We start from the raw sequence: 20,740 nt of genomic DNA on the forward strand, positions 1-20,740 counted from the left end.
ACCAGGTCAAGAAAAATGCCACAGCCAGAAAAATTTATTTTACAATAGAAATATAGATACATTAAGCTTTAAAACAACTCTCAAACAAAAGAGGAAAGAGCCTTTGATCCCAGAGTCCACACGGAATGAATTCCGTATGTCTGAAAGTCACATAAGGAGCACTTAAAAACCACCTGAAATGGAAATCCGACAGCCCCCCTGCCTGTGTGGGCTCCCACGCCTACCAGCGTGAGGACACGGCTGACCCCCACTGGACACTCATGTGCCGGGAGCCACCATAGCTCAGGGTGACTGGCAGCGCCCAGCTCAGTGACCGAGACAGATGTCTGTTCACACGTGGTGGAGTGTGGGGGTGGGCATCATAAGGGAATCCAGCTCCAAATCTGACAACATGAAGGGAACTTGGGAGGGGTCTGAGCAACGTCCAAAGGGATTTTGGCAACACAGAAGATGCAATGTCTAGGAATTCCACCAGATGCTTCCAAAAACACTCACTGACAATTCAAGGTGCACTTGCCCCAAGGGTGGGCGGCCTTCAGTCCGCGTGGGGTGTCTGCGTGGCCTCCTCATAGGACTCCCCAAACTCATTGACTCTGCATTTATCCACAGGATAAAGCCTGCAGTGACACCCACGAGCAAATCAGCAGCACACCCCACTGTGGGAGCTGACTGTAACCTGAGAGGAGGACTCAGCACCCTGGACTCATTTTCCAGTAAGCTGCCACAGCGAGCAATCAACTCAAAAGTCGAATCCGCAGAATTTTTACTGCCGACAGGCTGAGGACAGATTTCTGAGTTGTGTTTTGTTCAGCCTGGCCAGGCCAGCGCCCTGCTCTCATGGAAAGGGAAGCCTGGCTGAAGGGCAACCTGGAGGCTGCAGTGGTTGCCTTCTGCGAACTGTGCAGCCACAAAGACCCCAGTGATCAGAACTGGAACAGCCACGTTTGGGGACTGTCTCATCAGCTGTGAACGCTTGGCAGGGCACAGCGGCTGATCCCAAGAGGCCCAGAGGCCTTGCCAATATGCCCCTGGCTTGTGGATGAAGCCGCTATGGTGTGAAGGGCACAGCCAGGCAGCTCTGCACAGCCACGGACAGTGCAAGTACAGGGTTTCCATTTCAAAATAGACCTACTTCCCACAAAGGGCCCCGTGGTCCTGGCCAAACACTGTTTGCAGGCCTGGAGCCTGAAACAGAGCCTGAACGTGGTAGTTTCAGGCATGCCCTGGGCCCTCTGTGAGGATCTGGGAGCCACCTGAAGGGCTCTGGTTGAGATGGGACCCCGATGAGTGACAAGCACACCAGGTGCAGCAGCGTCCAGGGCTCCACGTCTCGGACAACCTAGGGGATCTGAGAGGGTGAATGGGGGACCAGAGCCACACCCCCTGAGTGTTGCTGATGGGGAAACAGCTGTTCCTGCTGAGACACAGGCCTGGGCCCCCACGAGATAGCAAGGGGTGGGTGGGGGGTGAGTTTGCAGCTGGCCGCCAGGCCTGGAGAGCTAGGCAAGGGGGCCCACCACACACCACTGTGTGGGTGTGCCACCTGCACCTGGACAAGGGGTTAAAACAAACACAATAATGCCAGCCTCATGCTGGCTGGGACAGGGGTTGTGAGCCACGTGGTGAGGCCGCATGTGGAAATAGGGAGCCCTGTGTTCCCCAAGGGATAGCACCTCAGACCTAGGCAGGACTAGCCAGGACAGCCTGGGGGAAAAGCATCCCCTTCCTGCACTAGTAGGACAGCCCCAGGCCAAGGGGGCCATGGCCTAGGAAGGATGCAGGGAAGTGCCACGGCCACGATGGGTCAGTGGTTGCCTCCTGGTATGGGGAGATGAAGAGGGAACCTCAAGGGCCAGAGAAAGGACACAGCCAAGAAGCTCTAAAACACTTGGTAGCAGGCCTTGGGCATGACACTCACTCCTTCCACTCCGGAACAATACCCTGGGCCAGGACTGGAGGTGAAGGCAGTACCTGCAGGGGTGGGGATACCCCCTTGCCCAAGGTGAGCCCTGTCCAAGAGACACCCCAGATCCCTGGCGCCTACCACCAGCAAGGTACAGAGCTGGAGGCAGTTTCTGCTGACCGAGAGATCAGATGTCAGCCCTGGAAGGGAATTGGGAGGCCCAGGGTAGGGCCTGAGCCTCTGCATAGCTGTCAGCCTTCAACCTGACGGTCAAGCTGGGAGGTCCACACAATTTAGTCTTCAGAGGCACTCGTGGCTGGTTTAAGGGGTGTGAGCAAGTTCTCCAGTGATGTTCTGCCCTGCAAGGACACAGCCCAGGAAGGAGTGGCCCAGAGCCTGTTCCTGGCACTGGAGACCTGGGCCCCAGGACAGCCAGCTGGACACTTCGAGGCTAGCAGTAGGCATGAGTTAGAGTTAAGCCATGCCACGGTTTCTGTTCTGCTCGACAGCAATGGCAGTGAACAGGTAAACAGCTTAAGGAGAGAAACCTGCTTCTGTGGCTAATCAATAATTCACACTCCCATTTAGAAACTCACACTTCTAAAGCACAGTGAGGAGACAGCGGGAAGGTTCTTGCCGCATTGCATGATGGGCAATTGGAGCCCAAATTCAGGCAACACAGGGAAAACCACCACCTGCAAATCATCTTTCTCCCCAAATGCAAGAACAGGTGCCGTCCATTCAGCAGCAGGGCCACATGGCCGAGACGGCCCAGGAGCCCAGTGCACTCACCACCGCTGGTACAGGTCGACCAGAAACACACATCGTCCCAGAAGCAGGCCAGCCAGTGAGACGTGGGCATGGTGATGAAGGCAAACACGTCCTCAATGAAGGTGTTGAAAGCCTGCAGGCCAGATGGGGGAGGGAGAGCCCAGCTGCTGGGGATGGAGGCCAGACGGGAGAAGGGAGAACCCAGCTGTTGGGGATGGAACCCTACTGTTTCTGGTGACCTAACCAAGCAAACAGCTTTTGGCAGATGATTCTAACTGAAACTCCTCCCAAAAAGAGCAGAAAACCAGCAACTGAAGAGGCACTGGGCTCCCCGCAGCCATGGGCAACTGATGCCTATAGGCTCTGCCCAGACGCCCTCGTCGGGGAACCCAAAGAGAAGGGCCTGAAACCAGAGCCAAGCGCAGAGCTGCCTGACCGCCTGGGCACTGCCCTTTCCTCTGGAGTCTGTAGCTGACTTCAGAAAAGTCAGAATCCCATCGCACTAACTCAGCTCTGCCCGCAACACTAAACACTTCTAATCCCATGGAGCCAAAGGGGCCTCCATGGCTCTGCGGCAGGGAATGGCCATGACCCATGGGACTTCATTCCTGCCTGGGAAGCCTGAATCCACTGTCCCCAGGCACTAGTCACTAGGCCACAGGTCTGTGTCTTGACACACTTGCTAAGAAGAAACATAAAAACTAAAAAAACCCAATCTGTGACCCCAAGTGAGAGAACCCAGCCCTTCAGGTCTGAAGTTATTCTACGGCTCCTCACTGTTTTTGAAGGAGCCTCCTCAATATTTTTCAGTGCCAGGGATGCCTGCAGAGGCACTCTGGGCAGAGGCGGCCCCCTGCAATGCTGTGGGCTGGAAGATGCCCTTGCTCATGCTCTGCTCAGTGAGAAGGGACTCCTCAACAGCTGTTGCACTCACTTTGTAGGTGAAGGCCTTCCAGGGCAGATGTGCCACCGACTTCAACTGAAACAGGAGAGACAGGCACAGGTCAGCTGCAGACAGCATGGGAGAAGGGGTGTGGGCCGCGGGCAGCATGCGCCGCCTTACCTTGCAGTTCACAAAGAGCTGGGGCAGCATGAAGAGGAAGCCAAAGGCATAGACCCCTGCAGAAAGACCGCACTCACGGGCGTGGAGGGCTGGGCTGCCACATCCAAGCAGAATGGGCAGAAAACAAGGCCTGCTAGCCAGACAACTTCAGAGTTCCTAGTGTTGTGAAGCAGCTCTCTAGCTGGGAAGTTTATCAAGAGTCTACGACCACTTTGGAGAGCAAAGCTCTTTTATTTACTAATTGGTGTAACTGCTGTCCGTGGGGTCCAGTGAGTGTGGGCACTGGAGCACCCTGGGGCTGTGAGGACATGGCCTCCTGACCCACAAGCTCTCACCTCAGGGGTCAAATGTGGGACTCTCACCCAGGAGGATGGCAGTCTGGGACCCACCTGCTCTGCAGCAGACAGGCCCTCGCCCTTAATGCTCATGAGATCACTTCCCAGAGAGACCACAAAGCTGCAATCAGGGCTGGTCTGGTAGGGCAGGGGAGGCACACAGCAGCCATGCAGCTGAAAGTGCCACCTGGGGCAGGTGGGGGCCGGCGGGTGGGCCTCCCAGGACATGTGGCCTCCCAGGGCCCCATGGGGGTCTCCACAGCACATGTGCAGGAGGGGCTTGCTGTGCACCGGGGCCTGGTGCTTCCACTTGTTCTAAGGAACCAGATGCGGATGGTGGTGTTTTAATGCTTAAGTTTGTTTTCATGAAGAAAACAGACAACAGTCCCGCACCACACGACGATGTTTTGATCCGAGATGGACCACATGTTTCGGGCTGGCATGGAGTGGGCTGCAGCATCTGGGCCTAAGAACACTCCCGCCGCTGTACAAGGACCTGTTTCTCAGAACCAGTCAGTGTTCTGAAGCCACACAGGGCTTTATCTGCTCACAGCCTTGGGGGAGCCCTGGGTACTGCAGAGGTGCCTGAACCCCCGGGGTGGGGAGGGATCAGCCTCAAATCACAGGGGTGTCTGCCACACTGGGTTCAATGCAAGAACAATTAAGTTGGTGCCTGCTGTAAACAGTGCGACTGAAGCAGGGAAGCACAAGAACTCACCGTTGACAAAACTGTTGATTAACCAGGAGTACCAGCTGAAATGGAAAAAAATTGAGTTGTAACTTTGAAAAGTCCCATTTCTCGCATAGCTTAGAATCTGTATTAAATTGACTAAAAACAACTCCTTCATTAAAAATCCTCTAAAAACACCCAGGTGCTCTCAAGGCAGCTGGCCAGCAGGGCAGAGCCTGGGTCTCAGGCTGGGAACAGCACAGAGCACCCCCTCCCGTGCAGCAGAGGCCGGGGGCCCCAGGACCCTCTCAGCTCATGGTCAGCCCCCAACCCGGGGAACCAGAGGCAGAGGGCTCTGGGACTCTCAGCTTAGGGCCAGCAACCCCACCTGGGCAACAGAGGCTGGGGGCTCCGAGACCCTGCTCAACTCAGGAACTCAGGGCCAGCACCCCAATCCGGCAGCAGAGTCCAGGGGCTCTGGGACACCTCTCAACTCAGGGCCGAACCTCCCAGGAAGCCTGGTGGCCAGAGTCAGCCTCTCGTCAACTACACCTTAGTGGGGAGGACACTGAGGTCCAGGGCCCACCATATGTGGTGGCAGGGGCTGGGCCCCCTCCCAGGTGCTAGCCCAAGTGCCCTGGCCCCGCGCTGGCCCTCTGGGAGCAGTGCTCTCAGTCATCCAGGTGGATTTCTCAGGGGGAAGGTGCAGCAGGTGTACTGTGTGCAGCCTCCTACCTCTTATACTTGGTGTTCAGGAGTGAATAGACAGCACCCCCGATGCAGAGAGGGTACAGCAGGTAGGACAAGTATTTCATGGCCTGCAGGGAACAAAGCGGCTTCCAGTTAGAGTCCCAAACGCCAAGTCTCTGTAAACGCACTGCACGGAACTCACTACGATGGGGACAGACAGAACAGGCGACAGCACTTGGGGTGGCAGGGCTGCTGGGCAGGGGCGGCATGCAGGGCACTGCGCATGCACCACAGCCCCAAGAGGCACCTCACATGCCACAGCCCAGGTGTACTCCAGGCGCTAGCTCACAATAACGGATCGATTCTGCCTGGTCAAAAACAACCGGCCCACAACAGACCAATACACAGAATAGAAAGATATGGAAAAACTGCCTTCTAAGTAACGCAGTTGAATCACTAGCTCTATCTACTCTGATTTCAGCTTTAGAGCTCAATACATGTTTTATAGAAACTGGTGGACATTAAACCAAACTAAACTCATTCCTGTGCAGAAACGTTCTATTAAATCAAACTGAGACTTCCAGCTCCCCCAACAGCAATGAGGAAAGGCGACACCCTGCGCTGGGCAGCAGAGGCTGGGGCTCCAGGACCCCTGTCAGCTCAGGGCCAGCACCCCACCCAGGCAGCTGGGGCCCTCTCTCTAGGCCACTGTGCTGCCGCGGCTGTTATGGGCTTGCTGACAGCAAGTGGGGAACAGCAATCACAGCAGAAACCACGGCCTGTGCCAGCTGCCTGGCGAACGTGACTCACAAAGGATGAAAACGTCCTGCTGTAGGCTGTGCCCGCAAGGGCCGGGGAATGAGTATCTGGGAGCCATGCCCTTCCCAATAAGAAATGTGGCTTTTACGTGTTTGCTCTCCGGATACCTGCTCAGGGTGGGCTGCCCCGCACTCCACGGAGATTTGCTGTGAGCAGCAATAGCATGAGCCCTGTCTCCAAGGGCGCTGGATTTGCCTGGCATGCATGTGCTGCAAATTGCATGGACTTACCTGAGTATCATACTCCTTGGTCTTCCTCTCCGACTCACTGTAAGTGCCGAACTGTTGTGAGATGAAACACAGTGATGTCAGCAGACTCAGGAAAGGTATCTGAGCACAGCTGAGCTGTGACTAAGGAGCCCCACACACGGCTGCAGAGCTGACCCAGGCTCTGGTCCTTAGAGCCACAGATGGCGCTCCAGTCCTGACCAGGCGAGGAGACCCGAGGACAGGGATCTGCAGGGACCCTTCCCGCCTCACCCTGGCCCTGGGTCCCGCAAGCCACACAAGTGGGGGCAGCGTGGCCTCATTCATGTTCCTTGAGTGGCAGCTCTGTTTTCAGTGCTGACACTTCAGTGAGAACATCACAGAGTGCACAGTCACACCTGACCCTGCTCTGAACCAGCCAGCCGGGAGGAACACAGTGGCTGTGCCCCATCTGCTGGGCTTTCTGCCCTCCCTCTGCCCACAGCACAGAAAAGCGGGGCTGTGACTGCTGGGGGCCTGCTGCAATCAAGGTCTGTCTGTGGGGGTGGAGTCTCAACTCCGGCTCTGCCCAGCCCTCATCTGCCTGGGGGCCTTATCAGTGCTGGGCACTGGGGCAGCCACCAGCTCAGGGCAGAGGCTCGCTCACTGGGGATCGTCGGGCCTGTACTGACCCCAGTCAGCACCAGCCTAGTGAGTGCCCTCTAGGCAAGGTACCAAACTGAAGCATCCGCACTGGCCAGCCAGCATCGTTTCTTCCAGAGGCTGTCTCAGGCCCGGAAGTGCTGGCCGTCTGCACTGAAGAGGGTCAGAAGTAGGTACAGGGTGGGGGAATCCTCAGGTGAACAGAGCAGCTGAGACTGGAAAACCGGTGCAGCGTCCACCTCAGAGGCTCCCCGGACAGAGGCCGCAGGGAGTTATCTGCTGACGGCACCCTACTCTGTGCCCAGGGAAAACCACAGAATCTTCAGAGAGGGCTCCTACCCGAAACTCAGGCCTCAGGCCTCTCCAAACAACAGTAATCTTCAATGCCTTTTTCACTTTCCATAGCTGAGGGGGAAGTCGGGAAATTGCTCCTTTAATATTTCAAGGCCAGGAGACCCAGAACGAATGACACAGACAGTAATGGACAGGACCCACTGCCTCTTCCTGCCCTCCCACAGCTCAGGCTGGACCTGGGCCTCTAATCCATGCCCAGCAGGTGTACCTGATCAGGTGGGCTCCACCGCCACTGCCTGGCAGACAAAAGTGGCACACAAGTGCGGTTCTCTAAGCCACGTGCCTGCACCCAAGTCAGCCCCCACCTCCTCCTGCCTGGTACCCAGGCAGCCCTGGAGCCTGTGTCATATCCTTGGCCGGTATCACTCACAAAGCTCAGGACTAGTGCCTGAGATGGGCTCAGCACTGTGACTCGTGCCTATGGAGGGCCCTCTGCCTGTGGTGCCCCAGCGCCATTTAATCCAGCTCCTCAAAAGGCATATGGCCACACAGGCCCCCACCCACGATGGGCCATCAGCTATGGGCCCTCAAACTCTGGCTCCCCGCGGGTGGCACAGAAGCTGACGGAGGAGCTAGGCAGAGTCAGGGACTTCTCACTCTGAAGGCTATCACCCCACTCAAGGTTTTGCTCCCAAGTTGGCCCTGCCCAATGAGGCTCCCTTTTGTGAGCTCCCAACCAGGCTGGAACCAGGGCACTAGGTGACTTCCATCACTGCCCACCTGGCCACGATGCTCAGATATCAGCCAAAGCAGCAGCCTTTTAAGGCCTCAGTTCACATCTCTGCTTCACAGAGGGTGGGATTTCTTAAGCATGTGAAAACATTTTCCTTGGTGGCGGGGCCTCGTGACCTGATTCCCTCAGAATGCCCACTTCCCTGCTCTCCACTTGTTCAAAGCCCTTAAGCTGCTGCCTGCCATCCCACAGCTTCCAGAACACAGACCATAGGGAACAAGCCTCCAGGCTTCCGCAGATCAAAGCCTTTCCTGCGTATGCTGAGGGTCATCGGCTGGGACTCACCTCGATGGCGGCTCTGTTGCCGGCCGGGACCAGCACCAGCTGGCTCGTCTGCTCATCCAGCAGGAACAGGAAGATGACTACGCTGCTGAAGTAGCGCCAGAGCACTGGGGACAGGACAGTCGGACTGGGGGGGTGCAGGGCAAACCCCGCCTGTGCCCCCCAAGTCACAAGCATACATATCCCCGCCCCCCTCCCAACCCTCCACACCCAAGCACCTTCAGGTACTCCCAGACCATGTCATCTGTTTAAGGACAGTGAACCATTCAGCAGCCAGGACAGTGTCTTGAAGGCTGCCCCACATCAGCTCCACAAGCACGCATCTGAGCCACACTTGCAAATGAACGTGGAGCGTGGGCTGAGGTTGGATGACGGGGCCCCACGGCTTTGCTTCCAGTCCGGTTTTATGCCGGTTCTGCGAAACTCATGCAGTTTCTCAAGCCTGTACTTCGTTCCTCCCCAGCTGTGCCTCAAGAATCACCCTACCTCATTCACACATCCCTCCCCCCGAGTGCCCCCAGGGCAGGAGGGGAAGCAGATGCCGGGGAGCCACATGACAAATGGTGGTCATGGCCACAGCTGGACACCCCAGCTTGGGACGCCTGGAAAGGCACGAGGGTTAGGAGACAACAGCCCGGAGCACAGCAGGGCCCCGGAGCACCCAGGACCACCTGCTTGGGCATCTTTTCTAGGTGAGAAAACCCATCTGGGCCTGACAGTGGAGCCAAACACTCCTCACTCCTAACCAAAAGGACATACCCACTGCTCGTTCTCACACCCATCACCCCTCACCCGTCCTGACACTGCCCCCAACCCCATGGTGGCAACCCCCACCTCTGCAAGGTCAGGAGGACCCCTCTCTCCCCACTCGGGCCCCCTACCTCTCAACTGTGCTAAGCAGGGGAGGCTGGGCATGGTGGCCCACGCCTGTGGTCCCAGCTATGGCAAGGCCAAGGTCACACCACAACTGCAGCAAGGCTCCCTGGGTTTTACCTGATCTCAGAGGCTTCTCAAGAACCAAGCAGGTACTACTGGGGCTGTCTGAGCCACCAGCCATCAACCGCAGGCTCGCTCCAGTGAGCTCCCCCAGGGCAGAGTGTGCCTGAGCAGGGCCATGCGTGGGGCACCTACCTGCCTTGGTGGACATGCCAATCATGCTCTTCTTTTTCTTCCAGAAACTGATGTCGTTTTTAAAGTCCAGGAAATCAAAGAGAAGCTAGAGAGAACAGACAGAACAGCAACTTGCATCTCTAGTTGTTTCTATCTCCTGTGAGAGACACAGAGGTCTCATGTGTGACCGTGAGACTGCAGGTGTGCCCAGCTTGAGGACACATCAGGATAGATCCCACACCCAGGACCCACACCTCTACGCGCCCGCCTGCCATGTCAGAACCTAGAATGCCAAGGTGGGCTTCGCAGGGGTACTTGTGAAATAAACACATCTTCGACTGGAACTGCTGGAAAGCCTGCCGGAAGTGGAGGCTCTGGATTCCGCTGGAGCCTGGGGCCAGCGGGGTGCCCCGACCCTGCTCTCAGGCTGTGGCTACGCAGGGCAGCCTTGCCTCTCAACTGTGCTAAAAACGCAGGGCGGCTGCGGTTGGTGGCCCATGCCTGTGGTCCCAGCTACAGCAAGGCCAAGCAAGGCTGGAGCCCAGGTGTTTGAGACCAGCCTGGGCAACATAGTGAGAACTGTCTCAGAACAGAGTCTTAAAAAACCCAAGCATGCTCGAGCTCCTTACACACAGTAACCTTTTATAGAAATCATTTAATTCTCCAGCATGGCTTTGGGAAGTTTGAGCTTCTCTGAGAGCCGAATTCCCAGGCATTCAGAACTGGTGCTCGCAGCACTCCTGGGTGGCTCCTCCCCTTCCAGCCTCACCACAGGCCAGCCTAACAGCCACAAGACGGCACTCCTCCAGCAGCTCAACTCCACGACACACAGAGGAGCACAGCAGCCTGGCTGCCCCTATGGTTTGCTGTCTGTGGTGTGGCTTCGGGTGCCCACGGAGCAGTGATGAGACATTCCGAGGGTGAGACCACACCCATGTCATTTACTACAGTACACTGTCATACCTGTCTGTTACCAGTTATCATTAACCTCGTACTGTGCCTGACTTAATGTGAAATTTTATCATGAGCACTATGAATATATTAACTTATAAACGCAGGATAAACCAGTCTTCAGGTTTTGGTTTCAGGCATCCACTGACAGTCTTTGAATATATCGCCTGACGATAAGGGACACTACTGTACACACACAGAACTGACTTTTTAAGTTTAAAATACAAGAAAGCTGCTTTCTGCGGGAGGCTGCCCAGCTCAGCATGGGTGTGTGTGGAGCCGGGGCCAGGGCCTAGGCAGGGAGAGGGAGACACCTGTGCCTATTCATCTCACTGCTGTGTACACTGCTCAGAGTGCTCTGGATCCGCTTTCCAAAACCGCCCCCAAAGCCAGCACAAACCAAGTCCCCAAGGCTGTGGATGGAGCTCTATGGGACCCCCTTTTCAGAACTGGGAGAAACCGTCCACTGGGACAGTGGTTGCCAAGTGTCAGGTGTGCTGGCTGCTGAGTGACGGGAGAGGATGCTTGAGGGCCACAGGGCTGGACACAAACCCCAGGTTAAGAGGCCCTATGGGAGGCTCGGGGCCCAGGGAGCCTCCCCAGAGCCCACGCCCACTGCTCCCGGCAGAGGACTCACATGCAATGCTGTGACAAAGAAGGTCAGTGCCAGGAAGTACAAGTTGGTATCTACAATAATTTTCACCTCATCGGCATCTTTCTCTGAAAACCCTGCCAAGGGAAAAGAACATACAATGTAAAACAGGCCATGCCAATCCTACCTAACATTACAAATACAGTTTTCAATATAAAAATGTAGGCTGGACACAGTGGTTCATACCTGATATCCCAGCACTTTGGGAGTCTGAGGCGGGTGCTCTGAAGTCAGGAGTTTGAAACAGCCTGGCCAACATGGCGAAAACTCGTCTCTACCAGAAATACAACTCAGCTAGGTGTGGTGGCAAATACCTGTAATATTAGCTACTGGGGAGACTAAGGCACCAGAATCGCCTGAAACCTGGGAGGCGAAGATTACAGTGAGCCAAGATCACGCCACTGCACTCCAGCCTGGGCAACAGAGGGAGACTCCATCTCAAAAAAAAGAAAATTAAATCTTGCCAGTAGTTAAGGTTCATCTGACCAAAATCACGGCATTTCACACATTATGTTCTTAATAAACCCAACTTGCAAACAGTCAACCAGGCCATTTCCAAAGAAAGGAATGAGGTGGGCACTGAGGAACCTCCAGTTCAATGTCTCTGCAAGGATTTGCACCCGGAGGCACAAAGGTCCCGGCCTGTGTCAGGACGTGGACACCTGAGGGGTCCCAGGGCAGCCTCATCCAGGCACTGGCCATGGGGCACGCACCGAACTGCTGCAGGGAGTATACAAAGTCCTGCACGTGGATCCGGAAGTGCAGCCGCCCCAGTGAGACCTTATCGTAGGACACGGTGAGGGGCAGCTCGGTGGAGCGGTTTATGACCTGCAGGAAGAGAGCCACACTGAGGAGCAGCATGTGACTGAGCCAGTCTCGGGCCTCTCCCCTCATTCTCCTATAGCGAGCCACCTAGCAGCCCTGGCCGACCCTGCTATCCCCATTCCCATCCCTGGGTGGCCCCAGGTCAGCCATGACCAGGACCAGCAAGCGTCCCTGGGTCCCTCCTGTAACCATGTGACCCAGGCCCCAGTGCACCACAACCCGGCACGAACAGGCCCCCACCACCAGACCCCGTGAGCTCAGAAGTGCTAGCAGGGCCTGGTAGGTTCTGCTGTGCGTGCCCCTTCAATTTCTAAGTGGCACAAGTCCTGGTGCCCCGGGGGTGGTGCTAGAAATCCGTGGCACAGCATACAATGCCAAGCACGGCTTACAGAGCCCCGGCCCATCCCAGGAACCAGAGACCATGGGACACGTACAGCCCCTGCAAAACATGGGCAAAGTGTCTTCAAGACCTAACGCACGGTGCAGGGGGTGGCCAAGGGATAAAAGAAAGCTTCTGGAATGCAGAACCAACATGTGGGCCTCAGAACCATGAGCTTAGTCCTGCAGCCCACCAGGGCCTTAGGCACACAGGCTGTGGGCTAGGTCCCAGGGCACAAAGGCAGGAGGGAAAGAAGTGGCTTCATGAGGGCAAGCCGCTACAGCAAGAGGCAGTAACCACTCTCCCTCCACGTGCTGGTACATCCGGCAAGGGCTGTGCTCTGATCCACCTGCCCTGCCTCAGGTCCTGACCCATCCCAGCATGCACTGCTGGGATCAAGGGTGTGGTGGAAATCAGAGCCACAACCAGCAGGTGCCAGGCTGTTCTGAGAGCAGCTGCCAGCTGTCAGGGCACCCTACACAGCCAACCAGCATCAGTGCACGTGGACAGTGGCCTCCAAGAACCCCTCGAGCTGCCAAGCATGTCTGAGAAATGCCACTGCCCAAGGCTTCGTCTGGCATTGCTGGGCCCAGCCACAGAAGGCGCCAACTTGCTGTGCCTGCTGCATCCCAGCTGCCTGCTTCCTGTCTCAAGACAGCACCCCTCAAAACTGGCCCCAAGTGAGAAAAAGCAACAGTGACACCTGCCACTGTGATTCGAGGGAAAGCTGCTGCCGACACGCCTCCCCAACCACTGGAACGTAGGCCTCCACTGACACAGGTGCGCCACAGAGCTGCCCCGATCTGCAGACACACAGGACAGCCTTCTGCAGCTGCCCATCCCTGTCCACTGTTTCCTGAATGACTGCGAGGAGTCAGCAGCACGAGGCCTCACAGGCAGCCACCACGGGCAGGTGCCGCAGCTTCCAAAGCTCCCCATGGTGCGTTTTAGCAAAACCTGCTATGTCCTGAGGTTTGTAAGCTGCACCTCAGCAAACTCCAGCAAACAGAGCAAGGCGCTAGAACTGCAGGGGCCAAGAGAGAAACTGCTCAGGGAGAGGCTGGAGCCACCAGACCCGCTCGCCGGCCACTGCCTGCCCGGCCCCCCAGCCTTCAGCAGTGGTCAGGGCCTGCTGAAGTGAAGGAGGCAGTATGTTAGGAACTGAGAGGGGTCTGAGGGACAGCCAGATAGAGGAACTGTTCCAAGAGCCACAGTCATCAGGAGGCAGCAGGGCCTGGGCAGATCCAAGTGGCCAGGTACCCGCTCCCCCGTGTCCCAGCTGCACACCCCAGCAAGCTCCCTGCCCTCCCCAAGCCTGTTTCCTCAACAAAAACAGAAAAAGGGCCTGCCTCAGAGCTACTCAAAGCTGCAAGTGAAAGAACACGTGGCCTGGCTCCTAGTGGGCACCCCGGAGTGACAGTGATGGCCTGCAGGGAGGCGGGGCAGGGTGGCGAGTCCTGTAGGGTCCTAGCTGAGCACTAACCTCTGAGCACTATAACCTCACCCGTGAAACAATGCCACAGCTCCCAGCACCACGATCACAGGAACATTCATAAAGTGCTTAGCACAGTGCCACATGTGAAGTGAGGGACTTTAAATACTAACTGCTTTTATTAAAGGTCACATGTTGGCCACACTTCCTCTACCCTCAAAGCAACCCTGGGAGAACTGGCGCTGTCAATCCCGTAACCATGGGGCGCCGGAGCCCAGAGGGCAGCCACTTCTCTTCCGCATAGGTCTCTCTGCCTTGCCAGGGGCCACCTCAGGAGCTGCAGTTCCCAGGCAGCGCTGTCACCCACTCCTCTGGCCCCCTGTGCAGGACCAGCCCTGGCAGGAAAGCAGGAGTTTGCTCAAAACACTTTCTGAGTTAAACTACACAGCACACCAGGAGCTCACACGCAGACACCGTCTCATACGGCACTCAGGCGCCTGCCCTCTAAGTGCCACATAAACAAACTTTCAGGTCTTCTCACCAGTGAGGATCCAGAGGCTCAGGGGGACCCCGTAGCCAGCTAACAGCAAAGCCGACACACCCCCAGGCCCCGTCACAGCCCTCGTATGCCTGAAGGCAGTGCTTCCCAGCACAGGCGAAAGCTCCACACCAAGTGTCAGCGATGGCCCTGTCCATTAAAATTCTGGGGTGATGCGGCCAGTCTTGGGGGTCAGTGTCTTGCCACCTGCACTACCAGTGGGCAGAGGCATCGCTCACCATCAGGTCCTTGACGCGGTTGCTGAGCTGGTGGATAAACAGAATGGGGAGGTAATGCACGGTCTTCCCGAGCTGGATCCTGGGATTAAAGCACAACTTTCTAAAGTCAGAGCCAAGGCTCTCACCTTCTGATGAATCAACACATCCAGACACCACATTTACCCCAGAGAAGTACTCCCGGACCTACCCTCAACAGCTTCTCAGTCACAGTGACCCCTGGGCACAGCCTTCCAAAAAGGAGGCAGAGAGCCTGACAAGGCACACACACTTGTGAGACCCACTCCTCATGAAGTGATGGGCATAGGTGGGAGGAGTGGGGGAACTCCAGGGACACAGCTGCACAGCGGAGCCCAGGGCCCTCTGTGCACTGACACAGAGCAGTCCCAAGACATGGCCATTACGCTTGGAGGGACAAGTCACCTGCAGCTACCCGGGAGGTGGACCTGCAGCTCAAGAGTGGGGGGCTCCCCAACACATGGGAGACGGGGTGAGCTCGGTCAGCCAAACATGTGAATTCCAGTAATCATATTCAACTGATGGTAAGTGATACTAAAGATCTAAAGATTAACTTTCAAGTGAATCTAAACGAGCCAAGTTAAACAATCACAAGGGGAGCAAAGCAACACATTCCCGTCAGCACCTTCCATTTTCTCTCCGTGGAAGCCTTTGAAGTCAGGAGCAACGAGCAGGATGCTGCAGCCTGAACTCCTTTCTTCTCCCTTCCAACCCTGCGCTAGCAGCACAACCTCAACCAGGAAGTGGGAGGAGCTGGGGTGCCCAAGGCAGCCAGTGCCTTGCCACAGAGGGGCTCCAGGACACAGTGACCTGCTGGCAGGTTCTGGCCGGCCAGGGTTCCAGTGACCCCTCCTGGTGCTCTAGCTCTGGGGCTTCACTTACATCTTTATGTACCGATGCACGTCGGCAGGCAGGGAGGACCCGTCGAAGATGAAGTTGTCCGCCATCACATTCAGCGCCAGCCACGGTCTCCAGTGAAACACAGGCTCATCCAGGGCGCTCGCTGGCTTCCTCTCCTCCTCTATCTGCTGCTAAGTGAGGAAAACAGAGGCCAATGCTTGGACAGAATATTGTGCTCAAACAGCAGGTGGTCAGCACCCTAACCTGTGAACAACACTGCCATGCAGACGGGCACAACAGGTACCTGGGACAGGTGCACAGCAACGGCCACACAGACGGGAAAACCATGCCCAGGACAGCAGGTGGTCAGCACCACAACCTATGAACAGGGCAGCCACGCAGACGGGCATGACTGGGGAAGGAGTCCAGCGGAGGGCACTGCAGCCCCACAGCTGCCGACTCCCCCAGACTCTCACCAAACACCCCCATCCTTATCTCCATGGAAGCCAAGGAGTGCTGCTTTGCAATCCGTGGTCACGGGTCTCACCAATTTCTTTTTTGAGATTCCCAAACTAAGTGGGCCCACTTCTTGGAAGCTGAGAAGGGCAAGAGCCCCGTGACCCTGGTAGAAGACTGTACAAATCCAAGGCTAACACAGCCTTGCAGCTGTAAGGAGCCAGAAGGGGTCGGCACGTTGGGTTGCCCTAACAGAGACACACCGAGGATGGTGCGTGGCTCTCCGATGAAGTGACATGGAGAAGGGCACCCACTGACAGGGAATCTGAGCTCATTTCAGACCTGACACATCCCTGGACACACTATGGCCCTACCCATTTCCCAACGATAGGTACAGTTTAGCAATAATTTACATTAAAAATGGGTTTTCAGGATGAGCATGGTGGCTTATGCCTATAATGTCAGTACTTTGGGAGGCCGAGGCAGGTGGATCATGAGGTCAGGAGTTTGAGGCCAGCATGACCAACATGGGGAAACCCCATCTCTACTAAAATTACAAAAATCAGCTGGGTGTGGTGGCACAAGCCTGTAATCCCAGCTTCTGAGGAGGCTGAGGCAGGAGAATCGCTTGAACCCAGGAGGTGGCGGTTGCAGTGAGGTGAGATCGCGCCATTGCACTCCAGCCTGGGTGACAGGGCAAGAATCCGTTTCAAAAAAAGAAAGGCTTTTCACACCTCCTTACATTTGCCACCTTTAAAGGAGGCTCCCTGTGCTGCATGCTCCATACCCAACACCCCACCCACTCTTCAGGATGCTGGTGAGGAGGGAGGCCAGCCCCAGGTGAGGATGACATGGAGGGCGGAAGGTGAGGGATGTTCCCAAGAAGACACAGACATGCACCGAGAGGCAGGAGCAGGTGTTGGCAGCTTCCAAAACCCCATCAACCCTGAGACACTGCACTCTGGAACAATTTCACAGCCTCTTCCTGGAAAGCTGCCATTTTTGTTTTGTAAATTCTTTTTTTTCTGAGGTGGAGTCTTGCTCTGCCACACAGGCTGGAATGCAGCTGTGCCATCTCAGCTGACCACAACCTCCGCCTCACGGGTTCAAGTCATTCCCTGCCTTGGCCTCCGGAGTAGGTGGGATTACAGGCACCCACCACCACACCCAGCTAATTTCTATATCTTTAGTAGAGATGGGGGTCCACCATGTGGGCCAGGCTGGTCTCAAATTCCTGACATCAGGTGATCCCCTCGCCTCGGCCTCCCAGAGTGCTGGGATTACAGGCTCTAGTCTTGTTCTGTAACTTATCTCACCTTCCACTCAACAGAGGTGGGTATCAGAATTCCCTTGCTTTATCCTTGGCCCGTGTTAATGATCACTGAAGTGACTTCCACTTTTTCTTTGTACACACGCCTTTCTACAGATGTACAAACTATACCTTGTACTGCTACTCTTTCCATAATCTTGAGTTATATTCTTAGAATAAAATCTAGGAAGAGCCCAGTCCTACACATAATGCAGAATGAGTTCCTGATGAGAAGCTGCAAGCCCGCTCTGTGGGACCAACACCCCATCCCACCAGGAGGCAGGTACCCCCAGAGACTGAGAGGGCCCACCCTTGAGGGACTCTGCATAAAGAATGCCAGTATCACTTCAACTGTCCCTAATTGTAGATCAAACTTGTCTGCGAACTCATGGATATGATTCAGCCGAAAGTGAAAAAAGCATGTCAGTAACATTCCAAAGGCTTTGCTCCCCACAAAGTCGCTGGAGCCCTGGACATTGCCTGCTTGTGTGGAGAAAGAGACGTCAGTTCTGACACGGAGGCAAAGCCTGTTTGTTCTCTCAGTAATCCATGAAGAACCTCACCTGTGCATCAGATTCCCCAGTGAGCAGGTTGATTCTTCCGGCTTGGGGACCATGTAGGTGCACCTGCTTCCCATCGTGCCATGGCAGGATCCCAGCGTGATGGAGGAAGATGTAGGCATACAGTGTCCCGTTATTTCTTGTTTTCTTTGGTACAGAAACACTAACTGTCCTGAAACAGAACGAACAATCCTTTCCACTGCATCCATATTACATTCTGTGTCTAGAGACTATTCAATTATCTTTATAAAGCTGTTTCAATCAACTAATTTTAGCTAGAAGTACTAAAAATGAAACCCACCTGCCTGGGGTTTTACGAGTCCTGGGTGTGTGTATCCTGAGTGTGGGTATCTACAACTGAAAGCAGGAGGGCCCACACTTCCTGCCTCCATTTCAGGAGGTTGTAAGGTCAATGACCTGCCTGAGGCCACAGGGCTGAAGCCGCCAGACGAAAGCAGCATCTGGGCCTGGCCAGGATACCAGTTGACCACGCAAACCGAATAACATAACTCAGAAGTCAGAGAAGCGAAGGACAGGCAGCTGCAAGCGCCCATGTGCTTCGGTTCACTACTGAAGTCTTGGAAATTTCATGTGGATAGTTTTTTGGGGTGTTGCATTTTTAAAGATAAAAGGATTATCAACCACAAAGGACTGACTTTGAAGCCTGTCTGCCCTGTGCTAGCATCCAGGGTGAGCTGAGGAAAGGCCCAATGAGCTGCTACAACTGTAGGCCTCAGACCAGGCGCCTCTTTACCTTCACGCCAGGGCCCAATGTCCACACTACAGTCCCATGGAAAAACCAGGCATTCCACCTATTTATGGGTAATTACATTAGTTCCTCTCCCTCTTTACAAATCTTTTTTTTGAGATGAGGTCTCGCTGTCACCCAGGCTGACGTGCAGGGGTGCAATCATAGCTCACTGCATCCTCAACCTCCCAAGCTCAAGTGACCTCCCACCTCAGTCTCCCGAGTAGCTGGGACCAGTGTACATGCCACCACGTCCGGCTAACTTTTAAAACTGTTGTAGAGATAGGGTTTTGTCACATCGCCTAGGCTGGTCGCGAACTGCTGGGCTCAAGTGATCCTCCTGCCTTGGCCTCCCAAACTGCTGGCATGAGTGCCCGGCCTCTCCTTAAATATCATACTGCCAAAGTTCTAATGAAAAACGCAAAGGGATCTAGGGCTTCTCACTACCCAGGAAAGACAGTACATCACCAAGACTTCTAAGTGTCTCTTCAGGTGGGGCAGGTGGCAGGGCTGTGTGCCCGAGTCCTACAGAGAACGTGCTCATGGCGACGCTGAGGGGGTACTGTGTCAGAGCATTCATTCTCCCCCTTCCTCCAGGCTGGCGCTGTGCCAGGGGAAATGGTAAACTCACTAGCTGTCCTTGGTAACTGGTACAGGGCCCAGCACGGAAGAGGCAGCATTCATGTTTGGGAAATTAAAGCCAATGCAAGTGTAACCTGGGCATTTCTGAAAGGTGTGGGCAGTCACAACTGACAAGTGCCCAAGCCAGCATGTCCAGCCTCCATTTCACCAAGGCAGAGAGAGGGCAGTAACTGGCAAAGAGGCTGGCAGAACCCAGCTTGCCAGTGCTGCACTGCTGCCTCCCCAGGGCACCGCCTCCAGGTACCCACAGTGACTGGCCACCTAGAGGGCGCTGAGTCCAGCATGCGGCTCAGACTTTCATGATTCTGTCCTCAGACACCTCCCAGGCAATGAAGAAGGGAAATGGTAGAGTTGTGAGAAGCAAATCATACTTAAAATTATACTTATGCAATTAAAAAAAACCATACGTTAGATGTACTTTTTAAGTTATGCTACATATTTGGACACTGATCTCCTCTCATGTCTGTCACACGTCACTTAACTACGATTTTCTACAAAATTGCTTCCTCCATCCTCATCCCCTTTCCTGCACAAGTAACTTAAGCGGACTACTCCCACCAGGAAAAGACAAGCTGTCCCAGGCAGTGAAACTACACGAGCTGCCTGCTCCGCACCGGGTCGCCGGGCGGGGCCCCTGCTCCTCTGGAGTCTCGGCCGCAGCACGTCCCACGGCCTCGGGCTCTGCCGAGAGCTGCTTCCCAAACCACACTTCATCACCCGCCCCTTCCAGGAGAACAGTCCTCCGGTTAAACGTGCGACCGCTTCCCAGTTCTCCGAGGTAACACGCTGTGCACGGAAAGCGGACTCCTCCGCACTCTAAACACCAGTGATCGTCTCCCCTTCTCGGCACTTTGTCTTTCGCTCATACCTCTCGAATTTGGACTCCACATCGAAGTCATCCACGTTCAAGGCCAGGTCGATGTTGTCCTTGGCACCCAGGTGGGACCGCGTCGTGGTGTACACGCTCAGCTGCAAAGGAGGGGACGCCGTCAGCTGGGCCCGGCCCAGCCTGGCAGGACGCACTGGTACCCCACGGCCAGCCGGGGGCGGAAGACCTGGCCGCTGGGGACCAGGAGGGGTTCCATCTCGACTGGCGGGGACACAGCTGGAGCGGGGACGGGACGGCAGCGGCCCGGGCTTGGAGGAGAGGCCCCCGCCCCAACCCGCCCACCCCCAGCCCCTCACCTGCAGCTTGGGCCGCCGCACCAGGTAGGGCTGGATGCAGCTGGCGTCGCCGGAGCATGGGCGGGTGTAGACGATGTGGTACATGACCCAGCAGGTGTGCACCACGGAGACCACGAACATGCCCACCACCAGCCTGGTGAAGAAGCTGCGGCAGCTCTACATGGCCACCCCGTCCCCGGCGCCCCGGGCCCACTGGCCTCTCAGTCACCGGCGCTGGCCGGCCACCCACCCCGCACCCAGCCTGCTGCTCACAGGACAGCCACCGCGTGCCGCTAACCTCCAGCCGCCAGGCATACTCCACCCTACTCCGACCTGGTGCCTCAGAATTCGCCGATCCTGCTTCCGGGCCCCGCCTCCCACCGGAAGTAGACGCGCAGCGTGGCTCCCTGGG

The 20,740-nt window shown here is 55.9% G+C and overlaps 1 pseudogene across 1 annotated transcript; it reads right to left on the reverse strand.

The window, feature by feature from the left end:
* Positions 1–24: 24 nt before the first annotated feature.
* LOC118143119 (lipid scramblase CLPTM1L-like) lies at positions 25–20,511 on the reverse strand (annotated as a pseudogene). The gene is made up of 13 exons (XR_013520597.1): positions 20,350–20,511; positions 20,033–20,133; positions 17,778–17,946; positions 15,492–15,640; positions 14,595–14,673; positions 11,895–12,009; positions 11,167–11,258; positions 9,600–9,684; positions 8,472–8,575; positions 6,482–6,532; positions 5,478–5,560; positions 3,609–4,825; positions 25–2,807 (listed from the first exon to the last, which is right to left on the reverse strand). The product of XR_013520597.1 is annotated as a lipid scramblase CLPTM1L-like (transcript).
* Between the last annotated feature and the right edge of the window lie 229 nt (positions 20,512–20,740).

The sequence above is a fragment of the Callithrix jacchus genome, chromosome 7 (assembly GCF_049354715.1).
Source record: "Callithrix jacchus isolate 240 chromosome 7, calJac240_pri, whole genome shotgun sequence".
Classification (NCBI taxonomy): domain Eukaryota; kingdom Metazoa; phylum Chordata; class Mammalia; order Primates; family Cebidae; genus Callithrix; species Callithrix jacchus.